Genomic DNA, 12,117 nt, shown 5'->3' with positions numbered 1-12,117 from the left:
CTTCAGATGGGTGTAAAGAATGCTTTTTTTAATGGCATGATTGATGAATAAGTGTGCATAGAGCAGCCTTAAGGTTTTTAGGTCCATGGAAGAGAGTCCCACGTATGCAAATTGAAAAAATCCTTGTATGGACTTAAGCAAGCAACGAGAGTCTGGTATACATGAATTGACAATTATCTGACAAGACTTGGTTTCTCCAAGAGTGATACTAATCCAAACCTATACTTCAAGTTCGAGAAGAATGAACCTGTGATTATGTTATTGTATGTTGATGACTTATTTTTGATAGGTATGGAGCATCTAATTATTCGGTGTAAGAAGGAGCTAAATTTTGAATTTCATATGAAGGATCTTGGATTGATGCACTCCTATTTTGGGCTAGAAGAGTGGCAAAGGCTTGGTGAAGTCTTTCTTGGTCAAGGAAAAAATATTATCAAGATCTTGCAAAAGTTTGGAATGATGGACTGTAAGTCGATGCCGACTCCCATGGTGACAAATTTGAGAAAGCTGAGAGATTTCGAGTCTGATTTGGTAGATCCATCCATGTATTGGAAGCTGATTGACTCATTGAATTATTTGGTTAATACCAAGATAGAAAATTGCTTTAAAGTGAACACATTGAGCCATTTATAGGTGGAGCCCAAACATAATCATGGGATTCTAGTAAAGCACATATTGAGATATCTGTGTGGTACAATTGACTATGGTTTGAGATCTGTCTCAAATGGTGACATACAACTCCAGGGCTTTACAAATGCAGACTGGGAAAAGAGTGTTGAAGATAGAAAGAGTACCTTTGGAGGTTGCTTCTGTTTGGGATCCACTATGATTTCATGGACGAGTAGGAAGCATACATCTATCACACTCAATACTACTTGTTGGAAATAATACTGAGAGGGGGGGGGGGTGAATCAGTATTATCAAATTCTTTTCAATATGCCTTCTAGATTTATACTTTAATTTATTCTTCAGATATTGATCATTAATTTGTATGTCAGTGCCATATAATAATGAAAAAGAACAAGAAAAATAGATAAGCACACCAAATAACACCAGATATAAGGTGGAAACCCAATGTGGGTGAAAACCACCTACTGCAATATGTCTCTATCTTCTTTCAATTAGAAACTTCTTTTACAAGGATTTTGTACTGGTGCAGTCCTTTACCAGTACACAGGCTGCAACCTGCAGAGAGCTACAACTCTCTCTCGTTTTCCAGTCTCTCCTGGAAGGGAGCTACAACCCCCTTTGCTCTTTTACTTCTTTAGGGACCACGTTTCATTAATTTTCAAACTGGATCCAAGAAGATCAAATAATCATCAAGTACATGAAAATCACCTAATCTCCTTATACAATCAACCAATGAATCACCCAACTTCTCAGAATGCTGTAAATAGAAAAGTAATACCAGAAATCTAAACCCAGAACTCTGCAGCAATAGATAAAAGACAGCCAACAAATGTTTCAAGATAGGTCCGCAACTTCACCAATAGTGGCCTGTGAATACCCGCAGCTCTTCTGTGTCTAAACTGCGCAGATCTGCACCTGGTCGGTCTACTGCTCTGCGTATCTCCGCACCACTCGTTCTGCTGCCCTGCGTACCTCTGCTCAGATCCGCACCTGCACTGCCCGCCTGATAGCATACCTCCGCGACTTGTTCTTCTGTTTCCCTGCGTACCTCCGCACTGCGCCTTCTCCTATGCTGCGTACCTCGCACTGCGCCTTCTGCTGCGCTGCGTACCCCCGCACTGCGCCTTCTCCTGTGCTGTGTACCCCCGCACTCACACCGTGGATCACCTACGAACCTATGATTAGGGCCAAATTAACAGTCCTCCAATGTGCCATAGACAGTTAGATCCATAGATCTGATCATGCGCCCGAGAGATCATGACTTATCAATAGATTCGCCTTAAGTTTTCTCCTTGATTTAGATCTAGATTTTAAAACCAATCACCCAAATATTTCAGATCTTAAGATATTCAAATTTCACAAGTGTCTAGCCAAGTGATCTCCTTTCCTTTTTATAGGCAAGCCCTTATTCAAACCATGGGACAAAACCATCGAAAACCAATACAAGGGATCAAAACGGGGTTCAATAATTTAGATCCTATACCACGAGCCAAAACCATAGGATCATGAATGACGGGATAAATACCAAGGGCCAAACATAAGAAACCCCATGTGAGCGCGCTTCTCTGCATTGGAGTGAGTGAACTGGGGGACCGCACCTTTTGAACGGAGAACCTGCGGGTATGACCGCACTTCTAGGACGACGAACCTGCGGGTCCGCACCTTTTGAACGATGAACCTACGAACCTCTTATTTTCCATCATTTTGAGAGCCTGAACAGAGTTTTTCCCCTTGAGTGAGTTTCCATCAAGTACAACATCTATACCATAGAGCCAAACCAGAATCATAATGCCAACAATCTCCCCCTTTGGACTTGATGGCAACCTCAAGATCCTCAACGTCATTAGAGTTTTTCCCCTTGAGTGAGTTTCCATCAAGTACAACACCTATACCATAGAGCCAAACTAGAATCATAATGCCAACAATCTCCCCCTTTGGACTTGATGGCAACCTCAAGATCCTCAACGTCATTCTCCCCCTTTGACATCAAGGGCAAAGGGTTATGCTCCCCCTGAGAACATGCTCCCCCTAACTATAAACTAGATCTGCAAAAGGAAAGAAATTTCTTCAAGAAGAACCATAATCAACCAAACACCATAATTGACCATGAAAGAGATAGAGACATATTGCGGCACTATTCAGATCAGCATCCATGATCTCCTTCTGTACTTCCTCCAAGATCTTCTACCATAATGCCAACAATGCATTATATGCTCCCCTTGAACCTGTGCCATTCGATCTTCGACCAATCTGGAACCCAGCAAATGTACGCGTATACCCCATATGAAACTTGCGTACAACCAACAATCTCTGAAACAGATGAGATTCAACAATAGGATGATGCATCAACAACCCACAGCTTTTACCTGAGGTATTCAAAGGTCTCCCTGGGCAATGGTTTGGTGAGTATATCAGCAACTTGTTCCTTAGAAGGAACATACTCCAACTTGACCTTTTGTTCAAGCACTTGTTCCCTGAGAAAGTGATACTTGATCGGTATGTGCTTGGTCTTTGAATGCATGATTGGGTTCTTTGAAATGCTGATTGCACTTGTATTATCACATAAGATGGAGATAGGTGGAGTACAAGTGATCTGAAAATCCTGCAAGGTCTGCATCATCCAAAGGAGTTGAGTGCAGAAAGATGCAACAACCACATATTCCGCTTCAGTTGTAGATAAAGCAATCGAACTCTGTTTCTTGTTGAACCAAGATACTAATCTGGAACCCATAAAGAATGCACCACCACTTGTGCTCTTCCTGTCATCCACGCTTCTGGCCCAATCTGCATCTGTATAAGCATGAAGTGTGAGATCTGTATCTCTAAGATACCATAAACCATAGTTTTGAGTTCCTTGAAGGTACTTGAAAATTCTCTTCACTGCCTAAAGATGAGTTTCCTTTGGATTTGCCTGAAATCTTCCAACTATTCCCACTGCATGCATTGTGTCTGGTTGGGTACCTATCAAATAAAGAAGACTTCTAATCATAGATATGTAGGTTGGTTGATGCACTGCTGCTGATTCATCATTTGCACTGAGGCTACATCCTGTGACCATGGGGGTACATACTGGTTTTGCATCTTCCATGGCATATTTCTTCAAAATCTACTTGAGATACTTGGTTTGAGACAAGAAGATCCCGCCTTCATTTTGTTGGATTTGCAGTCCAAGAAAATATGTCAGTTCTCCAAGCAAAGACATTTCGAATTATTTCTGCATCACCAAGGCAAAGCTTTGACTCATAGCTTCTTCATTTCTGCCAAAGATAATATCATCTACATACACAACAAGTATTAGTAATTTGTCATTTTCAATTTTTATATAAAGATTGCTATCTGCTGATCCCTTTGAAAAACCTTGTTGATGAAGATATTTGTCCAAGCGGTAGTACCAAGCCCTTGGAGCCTGTTTAAGACCATAGAGAGCCTTTTTTAGTTTGCATACAAGATTTGGATCATTCCCAAGGATGAACCCATCTGGTTGCTCAATGTACACTTCTTCTTCTATGTCTCCATTCAGAAAGGCTGATTTTACATCCATTTGAAATACTTTGAACTTCTGAAAGCTTGAGAGAGCAAGGAACATTCAGATGGCCTCAAGTCTAGCAACGGGAGCAAAAGTTTCTTCAAAGTCTATTCCTTCTTATTGAGCATACCCTTTACAAACAAGTCTGGCCTTGTTTCTAATTACTTCCCCATTTTCATTCAACTTATTTTTGAAGATCCCTTTTGTCCCTATGACATTCTTATCTTTTGGTCTAGGAACCAACTCCCAAGTGTTGTTCTTTTCGATCTGCTCAAGTTCTTCATCCATTGCCTTGACCCAGCATTCATCTTTGCATGCCTCTCTTACATTTTGTGGTTCAGTGGAGGAGAGTAATGCCAAATAGCTTGAGGCTTCTGCAATTGTTCTTCTTGTTTGTACACCTACCTCTTTCTGCCCCAAAATCTGAGATTCTGGATGATTCTTCTGAACGTACCTGGATGGAGTCTTCTCTTCTATCCTTATCTGTTCCTCTGGTGCCTCTTGAGGTTCTTCTTCATCATCAATCTGATTTGGAGAGTAGTCTTCATCTTCTTCGATATTTTCATAATTTACTTGCCTAGGAATGTATCCTTTTTCATCAACCACTACATCAATGCTGTCAACAATTCTTCCAAGTCTTTTATTGTAACAGTTATATGCTTTGCTGTGGGGAGAATAACCAAGGAGAATGCCTTCATCTGCTCTAGGTTCAAGTTTGCCAAGATGTTCATCATTATTCTTAATATAGCATTTGCTTCCAAAAATTTTGAAATGCTTTACCGAAGGAGTCTCACCATACCAGAGCTCATGAGGAGTTTGAGTGCTGTTCACTCAGACATTTGTTTTGTTGAGAATAAAAACCGCAGCAAAAGCAGCTTCACCCCAGAAGGTTGTGGGAGTCCCAGACTCATCAAGCATAGCACGAGCCATTTGTTGGACCATTCTGTTCATCCTTTCCACCACTCCATTTTGCTGAGGAGTCCTAGCTGTAGAGAATTCCCTTCTTATTCCATGTTCTTCACAGAAATCGAAAAATTCATTTGAGGTAAACTCCCCACCTCTGTCGGACCTGAGGCACTTAATTTTGTGATCTGATTCATTTTCAGCCAAGGCTTTGAAAGATTTGAATTTTTCGAATGCTTCGTCCTTGTGTTTCATAAGTCCCAACCAAACCATCCTGGAGAAGTCGTCAATGAATAATATAAAGTATTCTTCTCCTCGAGGTGACCTTGTCCTAAATGGACCACATACATCTGTATGGACTAGTTCAAGAGGCCTGCTGGCTGATCCTTCCTTCTCAGGGAAGTTAGTTCTAGTTTGCTTACCAAACTGACATGATTTGCATATGGTGTTGTCTGGAATTTTGATATCTGGAAGACCACGAACTGCCTGGTATTTGCATGCTTTCCTTATTTGTGAAAATCTTAGATGCCCCAACCTCCGGTGCCATAACCAATGTTCATCATCTTTACTCAAATAGCATTGTTGTTGTCCTTCAAATATGTATAGATTATTTGGAGTTCTTCTGCCTTTGATCACTGTTTTTCCTGTATCAAGATCACAAACACTACATCCATTTGATCGAAATATTACCTCTGTTCCTTGATCGCACATTTGACTGACACTTAGTAGATTATGCTTCAAGCCATCAACATACAAAACATTTCTAGCTTTGACCTTTTCTTTCAACTGAGCAGTGCCTTTTCCTTTTATGGCTGCAGGGGTATCATTTCCAAAAGAAATTTTCTTTCCCTTTTCTAAAGCAGTATATGATTCAAGTTTTTCTTTATCACCTGTCATATGCTTCGAACATCTGTTGTCGATGTACCATAGATTTTCTTGTCCTTCTGCATAAAATGCTATCCCACATCTTTCTGTTTTTGGTTCCTTTATTATCCATGTTCTAGTGCTTGAGGCTTGTTCCTTTGTTTGCTGAAACTTGCTCCTGCATTCAGAATCTTCATGACCAAAGTTATTACAAATAGAACATTCAATTTCATTTTCAAGGGCAGAAAAGTTGTTATAGGTCCTTTTCGTAATCCCAGTCATACTTCTTTGTTTTTGAGCTTCTCTAGTCATGATTGTCTTATAAGCAACACATTGAGTTGCTTTGTGACCGAAGTTATGGCAAGAGAAACATTGGCCATTGAAGAAACTTCTACGATTATCAAATCTACGAGCGAAATGATTGTAATTTCTATTGTCATCCATTCTTGAAGCAAATTGAGAAGTTTTTACCTGTGGCTGGTTGTATCTTTTGTTCACCCTTAAGATGGATTGCCCCTGGTTTACCTGGTAGTCTTTGTTTGTTCTTGATGTAATTCATCCTTGCCTTACCTGGTGATCTCCATTGGGCTTGTGCTCATTCCTCCTTGCTGCATCAAGGTAACTCTTTGAGGTGGATGCTTGAGATGTTTCTCCATTATAACCCGTACCTGTCTTGATTAGTGGAGAACATTGTACATTGATAATCTCATCCAGAGTTTCAGATCCTTTAACAAATTTAAGATTAAGAGCCTTTGTTTTCTCAATTTCTTTTCTAAGGCCAACAATTTCACATTCTGACTTCTCAAGAGATTTTTCTTTTTTCATCAAGTTGGAATTGCAGAGTATCAATGATCATATCTTTTTCTTCTAAACATATTTTGAGTCGAGAAATCTCTTCATAAAAACCATCTACATCTATAGCGTCCATGTAATCATCATCTTCAAAGGCCATTAAAAGTTTATAATCATTACCTCGTTCATCTTCGTCACTATTTGATAGGCCATCACTGTCTTCATGAGTGTAGTAACTTTTCTTAGTTGCATTCTGTTTCTTGTTCCATCTAACAGGTTCCTTCCCTTTGTCAATCTTATCCTTGTGAGGACATTTGGCAGCATAGTGACCGACTCTTCCACAAGCAAAGCATTTGAAAGGTAACTTACCTCGGAAACGACCAGTACCCCGTTGAAGATTTCTGACAAAATTTGATTCTTCTTCTTCTTCTGACACGTGTCCTGACTCATAGTACTCTCCTTTGCCTGAAGCCTTGAAGACAACTTCTCTCCTGTCTGATGGACCTCCTTTCCTCATTTCATAAGCAGTTAGAATTCTGTGCAACTGTGACATTTTAAGGCTTTGTAGATTCTCTTTTTCTTCTATTGCAGAAACTTTAGATTCAAACCTAGGGGACAAAGATCTTAGAACTTTTTCAACCACAACAGCCTCTTTTATTTCTTCACCCAAATTTTTCATACAATTAACAATCTCATCTACACGAAGAAAATAGTTAGCCACACTTTCATCATTATACATCCTGAGATTTTCATACTGAATTCTGAGGGTTTGAAGTTTTTCTCGTTTTACCTGATCATCTCCTTCATAGCTCAGAACAATCTTGTCCCATATCTCTTTTGCGGATTTAAACTGCATTACCTTAACAAATTCTGATTGAGATAGGCATCCTAATAGAGTATTAACCACCTTTGCATTTGTTTCATATTTCTTCTTCTCAGCTGGATTTGTAGGAGTTGCTGATGGAAAAGTATACCCTATATCTATGATATCCCAGACTTCTGTACCAAGAGATTGAAGATAGGCAGTAACTCTTACCTTCCAATAAACGAAGTTTGTCCCATCAAAAATCGGTGGCCTGATTGATGCTTCCCTCTCATAGTTGCTCATGATGAAAGATCTTTCTTCAAGCGATCAAGCTTCTTCTGAAGAACCTGCTCTGAAACCAATTGTTGGAAATAATACTGAGAGGGGGGGGGGGTGAATCAGTATTATCAAATTCTTTTCAATATGCCTTCCAGATTTATACTTTAATTTATTCTTCAGATATTGATCATTAATTTGTATGTCAGTGCCATATAATAATGAACAAGAAGAAGAAAAATAGATAAGCACACCAAAGAACACCAGATATAAGGTGGAAACCCAATGTGGGTGAAAACCACCTGCTGCAATATGTCTCTATCTTCTTTCAATTAGAAACTTCTTTTACAAGGATTTCGTACTGGTGCAGTCCTTTACCAGTACGCAGGCTGCAACCTGCAGAGAGCTACAACTCTCTCTCGTTTTCCAGTCTCTCCTGGAAGGGAGCTACAACCCCCTTTGCTCTTTCTTTAGGGACCATGTTTCATTAATTTTCAAATTGGATCCAAGAAGATCAAATAATCATCAAGTACATGCAAATCACCCAATCTCCTTATACAATCAACCAATGAATCATCCAACTTCTCAGGATGCTGTAAATAGAAAAGTAATACCAGAAATCTAAACCCATAACTCTGCAGCAATAGATAAAAGATAGCCAACAAATGTTTCAAGATAGGTCCGCAACTTCACCAATAGTGGCCTACGAATACTCGCAGCCCTTCTGTGTCTAAACTGCGCAGATCCGCACCTGGTCGGTCTACTGCTCTGCGTATCTCCGCACCACTCTTTCTGTTGCCCTGCGTACCTCTACTCAGATCCGCACCTGCACTGCCCGCCTGACAGCGTACCTCCGCGACTTGTTCTTCTGTTTCCCTGCGTACCTCCGCACTGTGCCGTCTCCTGTGCTGCGTACCTCGCACTGCGTACCCCTGCACTGTGCCTTCTCCCGTGCCACGTACCCCCGCACTCATGCGGTGGATCACCTGCGAACCTATGATTAGGGCCAAATTAACAGTCCTCCAATGTGCCACAGACAGTTAGATCCACCGATTTGATCATGCGCCGAGAGATCACGACTTATCAATAGATTCGCCTTAAGTTTTCTCCTTGATTTAGATCTAGCTTTTAAAACCAATCACCCAAAAATTTCAGATCTTAAGATATTCAAATTTCACAAGTGTCTAGCCAAGTGATCTCCTTTCCTTTTTATAGGCAAGCCCTTATTCAAACCATGGGACAAAACCTTCGAAAACCAATACAAGGGATCAAAACGGGGTTCAATAATTTAGATCCTATACCACGAGCCAAAACCATAGGATCATGAACGGCGGGCTAAATACCAAGGGCCAAACATAAGAAACCCCATGTGAGCGCGCTTCTCTGCATTGGAGTGAGTGAACTGGGGGACCGCACCTTCTGAACGGAGAACCTGCGGGTATGACTGCACTTCCTGGACGACAAACCTGCGGGTCCGTACCTTTTGAACGATGAACCTACGAACCTCTTATTTTCCATCATTTTGAGAGCCTGAACAGAGCTTTGCCCCTTGAGTGAGTTGCCATCAAGTACAACACCTATACCATAGAGCCAAACCAGAATCATAATGCCAACAATCTCCCCCTTTGGACTTGATGGCAACCTCAAGATCCTCAACATCATTAGAGTTTTTCCCCTTGAGTGAGTTGCCATCAAGTACAACACCTATACCATAGAGCCAAACCAGAATCATAATGCCAACACTGCTGGGGTAGAATATACTGCAGTGAGCTTGGTGAGTTGTGAAGAGGTGTGGCTTCAAAATCTACTCGAAGGATTGTTTGATCATGTACTAGAACCGATGGTGATATATTGTGATAATCAGAGCTGTGAGAAGATGTGATAGAGAATCTGGTTTTCCATGATAGGTCAAATCACATTAAGATCAAATAACACTTCATCCATGACATGGTGTAGAAGGGAATAGTGAAACTCCAATGTGTCTCTATTAATGAGTATATTGATGATATTATTACAAAGCCTTTGTCCATTGCAAAGTTTGTATACTTTAAGGATAAGATTATATTTGTTGAGAACACTTCTCTCATTGAGAGGGAGCGTTGATGAGATATAATCATGGACTGACATTCTCACTATGTCATATATGACTAGAATTAGGGAGAATGGTTTATTAGAGGACATACATTCTTCCTGTGTCAAGTACATTGAACATAATTAGTAAGAATGGTCTTAAAGACCCAAAATTATGCAGATAGAGTGTGGCTTTTGGGGATTCGCCATGTGTTAGGTACTGACCAAAATAGTGGTGAACTTACACTAGTTTGTATATTCTGTGATAGATAAACCAAAGTTATGGTTACTAGTCGATGTTAATGACAAGCCATATGTTAGAGGTACTGACCATAATTATGGCTTATCTACCATGTATTAGGAGTACTAACCAGAAATATAGTGAGAATGCACCATGTGTTAGTGGTACCAACTAGAATGATGGTATCCCATTGATGCTAATGATCTACCATGTGGCAAATTTGTTTGACCAGGATTATGGTAGCTGAATGATGTTGATGCTATTGATGAATTATTATAAGCTTTTCTTAGAGAATTTTGTTCACTTGAAGAACATTTGTCTAGTCATTATGAATACCTCCCTAGCTAAGAGGAAGTGTTGAATTTTGTAGCTATGGTCAATCTTCATAATTTATATTTTATCCCTTGTAATGTATAAAGAATTTGTAAGACATGTTCTTCATGTCGTTTTGATTGTTTAGCCCTTAAAAGAAATATTATAAGACAAGTTATTCATGTCAGATCTAAAAGAGAAATTTTGGAAATTTGAAATTTGAATTTTTGGCTCCAAATTAGTCAAGTTAGCCCTCCCTCAAGTCAAGTCAGCCCAGTGAAGAGACACCCATTTTGGATAGGAAGAACACTATATAAAGGAATTCGACCTCACATAAGAAATACAATTTCTAGGCATCCAGGTGAAGGAAAATAAGGACAAGAGGGATGAAAAGAAGGACGGGGATCATATTTCTGTCTCTCTATCTAGTTCTAATTTCTTTCCTAGCTCGCATGTGTATTTCGAGGTTGTTTTTTGGGCAACATATTCTGGGAGATTAAGAGGCCAAATTTATGGGTTTCTAGGATTCATAATTTCGGCCTGTGGTAGATCAGATTAGGCCAAGTTGTAGGGCACATTGAAGGCTTGACTTGAGGGTTGTTGACTAGGTTTGACCATAAGCATTATTGGTCAATTTGGCCTCATAGTTGACTAGCAACATTATATGTATCTCTTATTGAATTGAAGAATTTATCTAAGAAAAAGGTTGTTGGTTTTTCCCCTAAGTGGGTTTTCCAAGGGTAAATCTTGTGTTCTCTTTTACGCATTGTGATCTCTACTGTCCTTATGGTTTTATGGTTGAATTTTTGAAGTGTAATTGCTTAATGATAAACTGGAATTGTTAAAAGAAGATCTATATCATTAGAAGTAATTATCAATATTTTAGAAATATTGTGCTTTTATCTATTGCACTTGAAAACTCAACATGCTCTACCTCCTTAGGCGAGGTATTGTGCAAGAAGAATAATAACTTCTTTGTTTAAACATTGATTCACCACAATAATGGAAGTTTGGGACTCAATCAACTCTTTTTATTAAACAATAGATGGTTCACAATGTATCAATATTATAATCTTTAATCCCCCTTTCTTGAGTTGAGGAATATTTTTTATACATATCGACTATGGTTGATTTTAGTAAAAAATTCTATGGAAAACTTGATGAGAATATATAGCTCTTAGACTATTCTTAAATTCTTGACTCAAATAGGAATCTACTTCCAAGGCTAGCCCAAAAATATATTGAGGTCACAATGCATTGCAAGGCATCTTTTTTAGCTTTCCAACAACTAATAACAATGACAAAAATTGTCATTCTCAAGACATTGTGGTTGTTACTGACAGTGCATGTGTGTAGCTATTTCTTTTGGCTTGTTTGAAAAAATAAGGATCCCTCGTGTAATTATCCTTGTTGAACAACAATTCCATGTCATTTGAGTGACCGTGCCATCCCTTCCATAGTAGCATTGATGAGTGATGTTGGTGTAACAAAAATAATAGTTGCTTGTGTAGCACCAATGCCATCTCATGGTGTAACAATAACAACATCATGGAGTGACACAAAAGACTCTCCCTGTAACAATAATGGTACCCCATGGTGTACCAACAATGACAACTTGAGCGTGAAACAACAATAAAATCTCGCATATGTAACAACAACGATATCACACATAGTAACAACAACGACATCCCACAACAT

This window comes from Pinus tabuliformis, chromosome Q (assembly GCF_031772625.1).
Source record: "Pinus tabuliformis cultivar Carrire ecotype Pingquan chromosome Q, CPIR1, whole genome shotgun sequence".
NCBI lineage: Eukaryota > Viridiplantae > Streptophyta > Pinopsida > Pinales > Pinaceae > Pinus > Pinus tabuliformis.
This window is presented reverse-complemented; position numbering follows the sequence as displayed.